This window comes from Scylla paramamosain, chromosome 18, assembly GCF_035594125.1.
Source record: "Scylla paramamosain isolate STU-SP2022 chromosome 18, ASM3559412v1, whole genome shotgun sequence".
Classification (NCBI taxonomy): domain Eukaryota; kingdom Metazoa; phylum Arthropoda; class Malacostraca; order Decapoda; family Portunidae; genus Scylla; species Scylla paramamosain.
Genome location: NC_087168.1, coordinates 8,361,283 through 8,371,300, shown reverse-complemented (window position 1 = coordinate 8,371,300; position 10,018 = coordinate 8,361,283).

Here is a 10,018-nt window from a genome sequence, read left to right as displayed (position 1 = left end):
AAACCTTATATCTGATTGCCAGTATGGTTCCGTCCCGGCCGGCCTATGGGTGATCTGACTTTCTATACTGAGTCTTGATCATCATCTTTTAGGGATTTTGGTGAAACTTTTTAACTGTTGCTTTAGACATATCAAAAGCTTATGATACAGTCTGTCACAAAACTTTGATTTCAAACTACCCTCCTACAGCATCTACCCTTTTCTCTGTAACTTTATCTCAAGTTTCTTTTCTGGCTGTTCTATTGCTGCTGTGGTAGACGGTCACTGTTCTTCCCCTAAGTTTATTAACAGTGGTGTTCCTCAGGGTTCAGTCGTATCACCCACTCTCTTCCTGTTATTTATCAATGATCTAAGACAAACTTCTTGTCCTATCCACTATTATGATGATGATACTACCCTGCATTTTTCCTCGTCTTTTCATAGACGTCCAATCCTTCAGGATTCAAACAGCTCACGCAGGGAAGAACGCCTGACTTATGATCTCTTTAAAATTTCTGATTGGGGCAGAGCAAACTTAGTAATTCAGTTCCTCAAAAACTCAATTCCTCTATCTGTTAACTCTACACAACCTTCCAGAGAACTATCATCTCCTCTTCAATGACACTCAACATCCTGAACATCCTCGATCTGTCCTTTACTTATAATCAAAATTGGAAACTTCACGTCTCATCTCTAGCTAAAACAGCTTTTATGAAGTTCGATGTTCTGAGTCATCTCCGCTAGTTTCTCTCATTCTCTCCCCCCAGCTGCTAACTCTGTAAAGGGGCCTTATCCGTCCATGTATGGAGTATGCTTCACTTGTATAGGGGTTTCACTCATACCGTTATTTTAGACAGGGTGTAATTGAAAGCTCTTCGTCTTATCAACTCCTCTCCTTTAACTGACTGTCTTCAGCCTCTCTCTCATCGCTGCAGTGTTGTATCTCTTGCTGTCTTCTACCGTTATTTCCATGTTAACTGCTCTTCTGATCTTGCTAACTGTATGTATCCTCTCCTCCCGCGACCTCGCTGCAAAAGACTTCTTTCTTTCATGCCTTTTTTGTCCACCACCAGTATTTTCAGTCATTCATCCCTTTCTCTGATAAACTCTGGAACTCCCTGCCTGCTTGTGTAATTCCTCCTTCCTATGACTTGAATTGTTTCAAGAGGGAGGTTTCAAGACACTTATCCTCCATCATGTGACTTTTCTTTCGGCAGTCTTTTGGGAACCGGCACATAAGTGGACCTTTTTTTTTTTTCCTAATATTTCTGTTGCACCCGGCCAGTGAACCTCTTGCATTAGAAAAATAAATAAATAAATAAATCTCTTGCTAAAACAGCTTCTATGAAATTAGGCATTCTATTCACCTCCGCCAGTTTTTCTTACACCCCCCAGCAGCTAACTCTGTACAGGAGCCATACCCGTCTATGTATAGAGTACGCTTCACATTCATGAGGGAGTTTCACTTATACCTCTCTTTTAGACAAGGTGGAATCAAAAGCTTTTCGTCTTATCAACTTCTCTCCTCTGACTGTCTTCAGCCATTCTTATTGCCACAATCTTGCATCTCTTGCTATATTTTACACTAATTTCATGCTAACTGATCTTATCTTGCTAACTGCATGCCTCCCCTCCTCTCTCGGCCTTCCTGCACAAGACTTTTTACGTACTTTCTCTCACCCCCATTCTGTCAAACTCTCTAATGCAATAGTTGACCAGTATTCTTAATCATTGATCCCTTTTTCTGGTAAATTCTAGCACTCTCCCTGTTTCTGTATTTTCTCCTTCTTATGACTTGAACTGATTCAAGAAACTTACAGCCATAGCATTAAATTCCCCTTCCCCGTCCCATCCCCGATCTCACCCGTGAGGCTGGAGCAAGTAAGAACAACCTTGCCCCCTTCCTGTGTTTGGGGTTCACCACAGTGGCCAAGACTAATTCTGGTAACCCTTTCAAATCAATAATTCTGAGAAATGAGACAATGAATGTATTCTTCGCTTACATTTTCACTAATATACACTATATAATGCAAAATATTCCATAAAGTTGATGATGTACAACAAAATAGCAAATTAAAAATTCAAAAATTTGTTGGTGACCTTGAAGATCACTCGCAGGGGTCTCAGAGGCTAGCTAGGCCTACCGATATGAGTTGCCAGTTATGCCACGCTGGGTGGTTTATGCATTTATATACACCATTGTCTATTGTTTCCCAATCACGCTTTGCCATAAACACTACTGGCAAGAGGTGCTCACTGTGTGTGTGTGTGTGTGTGTGTGTGTGTGTGTGTGTGTTCTTTGAGAAGCTGCACACCATTGTCTGGTATAATGTTCCCCCCACTCTCTCTCTCTCTCTCTCTCTCTCTCTCTCTCTCTCTCTCTCTCTCTCTCTCTCTCTCTCTCTCTCTCTCTCTCCAGGCAAGATCGAGATATATGATTACGTTTATGTCGCTAGATGGGCATATTGTCAGTGTGTGTGGTGTGTGTGTGTGTGTGTGTGTGTGTGTGTGTGTGTGTGTTATCTAAGGAAATGTATACCATTCTCTCTCTCTCTCTCTCTCTCTCTCTCTCTCTCTCTCTCTCTCTCTCTCTCTCTCTCTCTCTCTCTCTCTCTCCAGGCAAGATCGAGATATGATCACGTTTACATCGCTAGATGGGCATAGTGTGTGTATGTGTGTGTGTGTGTGTGTGTGTGTGTGTGGTATCTATGGAAATGCGTACCATTCTTTCCAGTGTTGGAAAAAACCCGGTTTAAAAAAAACCCAAGTCACTTTTTGGGGGGATTATTGTTTTTTGGGAGATTTTACTTTTTTTTTGTTTATTCTTCACATTTATATGTAAATCAGTTTAAAAAAAAACTATTAAAAAGTAATCTAAGAATGAAATAAAAAGGCTGAATTTTTTTTTCTTTCATGTAGGAGGGGACCGGCCAAAAGCAACAAAAATATAATAGAAAAATATCTACTGAGGTGCCGGTCGTCAAAAATTACAGGATAAATGTATTGAAACCTCCCTCCTGAAAGAGTTCAAGTCATAGGAAAGAAGAAATACAAAAGCAGAAAGGGAGTTCCAGAACTGACCAGAGAAAGGGATGAATGATTGAGAATACTGGTTAACTCTTACATTAGAGAGGTGGACAGAATAGGGATGAGCAGCGAGGCCGCGAGAGGAGGGGAGGCATGCAGTTACCAAGATCAGAAGAGCAGTTGGCATGAAAATGACAGTAAAAGATAGCAGAAGATGCAACATTGCGGCGATGAGAGAGAGGCTGAAGACAGTCAGTTAGAGGAGAGGAGTTGATAAGACGAAAAGCTTTCGATTCCACCCTGTTTAAAAGAGCGGTATGAGTGGAAGCGTACCTCATACATGGATGGATAAGGCTCCTGTACAAAGTTAGCAGATGGAGGGTGAAAAAAAAAAAAAACTGGAGGAGCCAACTCAGAACACCTAACTTCATAAAAGCTGTTTAGCTAGAGATAGGATGTGGAGTTTCCAGTTTAGACTATAAGTAAAGGGCAAACCAAGGATGTTCAGTGTAGAAGAGGGGGACAATTGAGTGTCATTGAAGAAGACTGGATAGTTGTCTGGAAAGTTGTGTTGAGCTAATAGATGGAGGAACTGAGTTTTTGAGGCATTGAGCAATACTAAGTTTGCTCTGCCCAAATCAGAAATTTAAGAATGATCATAAGTCAGGGGTTCTGTGGCTTCCTTTCGTGAGCTGTTTAAATCCTGAAGGACTGAACGTCTATGAAAAGACGAGGAAAAGTGCAGAGTGGCATCATCAGCGTAGAAGTTGATAGGACAAGAAGTTTGGTTTAGAAGATCATTAATTAATTAATATGAAGAGATTGGGTGACAGAACCCTGAGGAACACCAATGTTAATAGGTTTAGGAGAACAGTGACCGTCTACCACAAGAGCAAAAGAACGGTCAGAAAGGAAACTTGAGATGAAGTTACAGAGAAGGATAGAAGCCGTAGGAGGATAGTTTGGAAATCAAAGCTTTGTGCTAGACTCTGTCAAAAACTTTTGATATGTCTAAGGTAACAGCAAAAATTTCACCAAAATCTCTAGAAGAGAACCAGTAAAGAAAACCAGATCACCAGTAGAGCGGCCTTGACGGAACCCATACTTGGCGATCAGATAGAAGGTTGTGAAGTGAAAGATGTTTAAGATTCCTACTATTCAGGATAAATTCAAAACTTTAGAGAGGCAATAAATTAAAGTAATAGGATGATAGTCTGAGGGATTAGAACGGTTACCCTTTTTAGGAACAGTCTGAATGTAGGCAGACTTCCAGCAAGAAGGAAAGGTGGATGATGACAGACAGAGTTGGAAGAGTTTGACTAGTTAAGGTGCAAGCACAGACACATTTTCGGAGAACAATAGGAGGTGTAGTCGCCAGCTGTTTCGCCTCACAAGGTCCTGTGAGGCTGGTGGCGAGAGACTAATATGAAGCATGTGTAACACTAAGGAAAGAGTAGAAATTAAGGAAACTGCATTCATTGCAGTAGTTAATTGCAGTAGTGAAGTTGTGTGAGAGGAACTAGCTGTGGAGAGCTTAGCTGTTGAGAGGTAGTGAGGGTTGTGTTTACGTGGAAAAGTTGATGACATAGCGCGAAGGGTAGATAAGACACAGAGGGATCTCTGTAGAGGTATGGGTCAACCGGGGTCGCATATCTGGCCCAGCGGCCTCAGAATGGGGCAGATTGTGCCCAGTCTTCAGAAAGAGGGGTGTTGCGACTTGCTCTGTTTGCTCCATAAACCCTAGACCCTCAAACGCCGACCCTCATAGTCGTAAGTGTTGCATCGTGGTTAATTAGCAGTAACTGCTACATGTCAAAATGCACTGAAAATTATTATACATGTATCGCATTTGTTATTATCGCACTTTATTATGATAGAATTCTGTCTCTTTATGACGTCTATGTGCCTTAAGTGCATGCGAATGTTTTATTGTATTTCAATACTCCTCGCTCTGATGTCAAATTAATTGTCACTACAGGTTAACCGCATTAAAGCGAGTAAACGACTGGCTCGTTTAACATCCTGATTCCTTATAGGCGTGACGGCGTCTACAGAGGACCATTAGGTTCATAAGCTTTCTGAGGGTTAAGACAAGCGAGGGCATGGAAAACATCGCTGCGAAGGATTTTAATAGGTAGCATGAAGTAGTCGTCAAAGGATGGAGGAGAGGAAGGAGCAGGCCCTGAATCATCCAAGGTAGATTTTTTAGCAAAGGTTTGAGTGAAGAGTTCAGCTTTACAGATGAAGGAAGTGGCAGTGGTACCATCAGGTTGAAATAAAGGAGGAAAAGATGAAGAAGCAAAGTTATTGGAGATGTTTTTGGCTAGGTGCCAGAAGTCAAGAGATGAGTTAAATCTTGAAAGATTTTGACACTTTATTAATGAAGAACAGACACTTGCTTGGGTCATACTGATACAGGTTGGTCCAGTTTGATAAATCCTGTGTTAACTTGTGCTTTACAGGAAATGAACGGGTCAGACTTAACTAATTTTACACTTTTTATGTATATGTACATACGAGTATATACACCTTATTTATCAATATGATACACAAATAAGTTTTGATATGTAAAATAAAAAAAAAAATAAATAAATAAATAAAAAACCTTGGGCTGTTTTTTTTTTGTGGGGGGGGGTTTGGAGGGATCTCTCTCTCTCTCTCTCTCTCTCTCTCTCTCTCTCTCTCTCTCTCTCTCTAGCAACTCATACCGGTGTAGGTTCACTCGAAGGTCTATCCAGATCTCGGGATCAGCGCATGCGTGAATAGCCTGCCAGATGTACGGTTCGATGCCTTATTTGCGCCCTGCCGTCACGGAGTGAATGAACATCCTGCTCTTCTGTGGGTTAATTCGGTAGATGTTATATTCGGCTCATGATTTCTTAGGAAGATTTGAATACTAAGATACATTGTTTTAGTGTCTAATGTTATTGTTCTTAAATTTATGCCATCATTGTTGCCTCAATAAAGTCCTCTCTTGATGTCCAGTGAACCACACTCGATAAGGGACGAATTCACCTGTAAACACTATCACCTCTGCGCTTTTGCCATGTTTAGTGTTTACAAGCGAACTCCTCCCTTATCAAGTGTGGTCCATTGGAAACCAAAAGGAAGACTTTATTGAGGCAACGAAGATGACATAGAATGTAAGAACAATAACAGACACGAAAATAATGTATCTGAGTATTCAAACAGTCCCAAGAAAAATATCATCTACCGAATTCATCCTCAGAGCAGCGAGATGCTCACTCTGTGACAGCTGGGCGCAAATGAGGCATCGAACCGTACATCTGGCAGGCTGTTCACGCAAACGCTGATCCCGAGTTCTGGATAGACCTCGAGTGAACCTATACCGGCAGCTGGAGGCTGCACTGCCTCGGGGTATGTGTACAATCACATGGGAACACCAGTATCTCCAGAAACATTACAAATATATCCATTTAAGCAAAGTCTGAAATGTTTTTCCATTATTTTTCACTACTAAAAATGCATTTCCTTTTATAAAAACCGATAAATAATTGTATTGTTTCCAAAAAAAAATACGAAGGGAAGGCGAAGGTGTCCTCTCTCTCACACTGTCCAGTCAAAATTTTTTCTACTCATTCCCGCTTCATCGCCACAGTTTTAAACACACTCGCGGGGATGGGGGAAATTAATATTATCACAAACGGCCAAGGCAAAGGGAGGGGGACAGGAATGGGAAGGGGTATTTTAATACCATGGCCGTCTCTCTCTTCGTCGGTACGTTTCATCTCTTGCTATCTTCTATAGCTACCTTCAACTTCACGCTAATTCATCTTTAGATCTTGCTAATTGCATGCCTTCCCTCCAGCGGTTTCGTTCACAAACCTTTCTCTTCTATCTCACACCTATTCTATCCATTTTCCTAGTGCAAGAGTTACTGGGTATTCTCAGTCTTGCATCCCTTTTACTGGTAATCACTGAACCTGCCTGTCTGCTTCTGTATTTCATCCTACCTATGACGAACTCTTACAAGAGGGAGATTTCGAGACACTTATAATATTTGGATTTTCCTTTGTACTCTTTAGAGATTAGCGCCTTCGATGGATTTTTTTTTTTTTTTTTTTTTTTTTTTGCTGCTCTTACCCTGATTCCATCTTACACAAAGAAAGATGATAAATGAACAAGTATACAGATCGTCAGATGAAGAGCACCAGTCTTGCCCATTCCCACGCCATTCAGAAACAGGAGCGCTTCGGAATCTGAACACAGTTTCTCATCACACCTAAATACCAATTCCTGCTGAATGAGACTTTAATTAGCAAATGAAGTGCACAGATAAATAATAATTAATTAAAGATATTATGTATTATGGATTATCTGTGTTCTAATTGCTGCGCGTGCCGTTGTGAAATACTTACATTATTGCCTTTGTGACAAGTAATTATCATAAGAATTCTTACAGAGATTACCTAGTGAGTATATGTTTGTACGCACATGTATCCTGCTGATTTCATGTGAAAAAATACATTAACATCTTTGTTTTGTCAGTCAGTCTCTCTCTCTCTCTCTCTCTCTCTCTCTCTCTCTCTCTCTCTCTCTCTCTCTCTCTCTCTCTCTCTCTCTCTCTCTCTCTCTTCTATGGGCTAGATAAAGCACTTTTGGTAATCACAAAGGAATACGAAGGAAAAGCAAACTGCAACAAACATGACTGTTATCCTTTCCAAGGCAATTTATTACAAGCTACATTGTCTAATCTAAAGTGAGAAATGTAGCATATTAAAATTTTAAAAAAATGGCGTGTACAATGCAAAAACCTCCTCTGATCCTACAATGACACGAGTGAGGTTGCTGTCATCTGTTATCGTACTTCTCACCTTGTTATTTCATCCTTTCATCCGCGAATAATTTGAAGGGGTTGAACTGCATTCCGAGTCCCTATTACTAATTCGTCTATCTTTCAATTTATTTTAAAAAATTGTTTATATGAAGATCATGCTTGCAACTATTTTTTTCTTCTTCCTTTCTTCGTATTCTCACACTTTGCTCCTACAGACTACAAGAAAAGACAGCTAAGTGCCCTATTACCTTATAAGGATCCATATCTCCATGAATATTTCACACACAAAATTCTCCCCAAAAATAATTCTTCGTGACAAATTCGATGACGTTAAGCAAGGTTAGATTTTTGGTCGAGGGGATTATCACGGTAGGAATAATTTTGCATGAAAGTTTCATGGAAGAATCTCAATGCCAGAAGGACTAACGATGCGTGCACTGATAGTTAAGCCGTAGATAAGGGTGCCTCCGATCTTTCAGTTACAAAGCAGCCGGTGTGGTTCAGCAGTTAAGACACTAAAGTTTTAAGTTCGTACAAACAGCTAACACACATCACCTTCCCTTGCAACTTGATCGGTAAAGGACATTTTTAAGAACCTAAGAAACGGTACACTGGTTGCCCGGACGCCCGAGCTGATCTACTGTAAATAATCTTTGCAACTTAGTTGTTGTGGCATTGCCAAGTTTCACATGCACACACACACACACACACACACACACACACACACGCACCTCAGTTTTACCTTTTATTCGAGGATATGTCATACAGAGGAGCAAAAGCGACGACACTTCGCCTTCAACTTAAATCTCTTGGGAATTAAGCCTGACACCCTTCTTGTGACTTTAAGACAGTTGCGACGTTTTAAAACCAACCAATCAACAAACCAGCAAACCAATCAACCAACCAGCCAACCAATCAACCAACCAACCATCCAGCCAACCCACCTACCAACCAACCAATCAAACAACCAACCAACCAAAGAACCAAACAACCAACCAACCAGCCAGTCAACCAACCAATAAATCAATCAGCCGACCAACCATTCATCCAAGCAATCAACCATTCAACCAAGCAATCAATCAACCATTCATCCAAGCAATCAACCATTCAACCAAGCAATCAATCAACCATTCATCCAAGCAATCAACCATTCAACCAAGCAATCAATCAACCATTCAACCAAGCAATCAATCAACCATTCAACCAAGCAATCAATCAACCACCAAAGTAATCAGCCAAAGAACCAAACCAACCAATCAGTCAGTCAACCAACCAACTAACCAATCACTCAGTCAATATATATATATATATATATATATATATATATATATATATATATATATATATATATATATATATATATATATATATATATATATATATATATATATATATATATATATATATATATATATATATATATATATATATATATATATATATATATATATATATATATATATATATATATATATATATATATATATATATATATATATATATATATATATATATATTTTTTTTTTTTTTTTTTTTTTTTTTTTTTTTTTTTTGCGAGACAAGTAAACAATTAAACTGAATGAGACATATAATTTAAGCTTTACATAACCCACACAACATTCTAAGAGTAATCATCCGGGTCGAGTGAAAGTTTTTTTTTTCATTCCTTATAAACTATTAGCTCTCTCTCTCTCTCTCTCTCTCTCTCTCTCTCTCTCTCTCTCTCTCTCTCTCTCTCTCTCTCTCTCTCTCTCTCTCTCTCTCTCTCTCTCTCTCTCTCTCTCTCATGGAAGATCCCGTCATTATGATGTGAAGCAAACGTGCTTTGCTAATCATGAGCGGACTTATTTAAAGTGCCGCGTGTTGAGTGGTCAGAGGTGCAAGAGAGGGGAAGCTTTTACATTCATTAATTTCCAACTATTTTCTTTTCACTAAAATTGCAGTATGTACAAGTATTTATATTTTCTTTGCTCCTAAATAACTTCATTCCACCCATTCTGGCACAATAAGTCTTTGTGCTGTATGTTATCGCACATCGTAAGTTCTCTTTCTTCCACAAGCATTTCATCAGCAACATTTTTCCTAAAGTAATTTCCTCTAGTAAATTATGTAAGCTTACCTTAAGTTAGGTTGTGAGAATTTATCATTGAGGAAATAGCTTTGAGGGAAATTTTTAAGAAGCAATTTTCATGGATGGAATTTCTCTGGACGTAA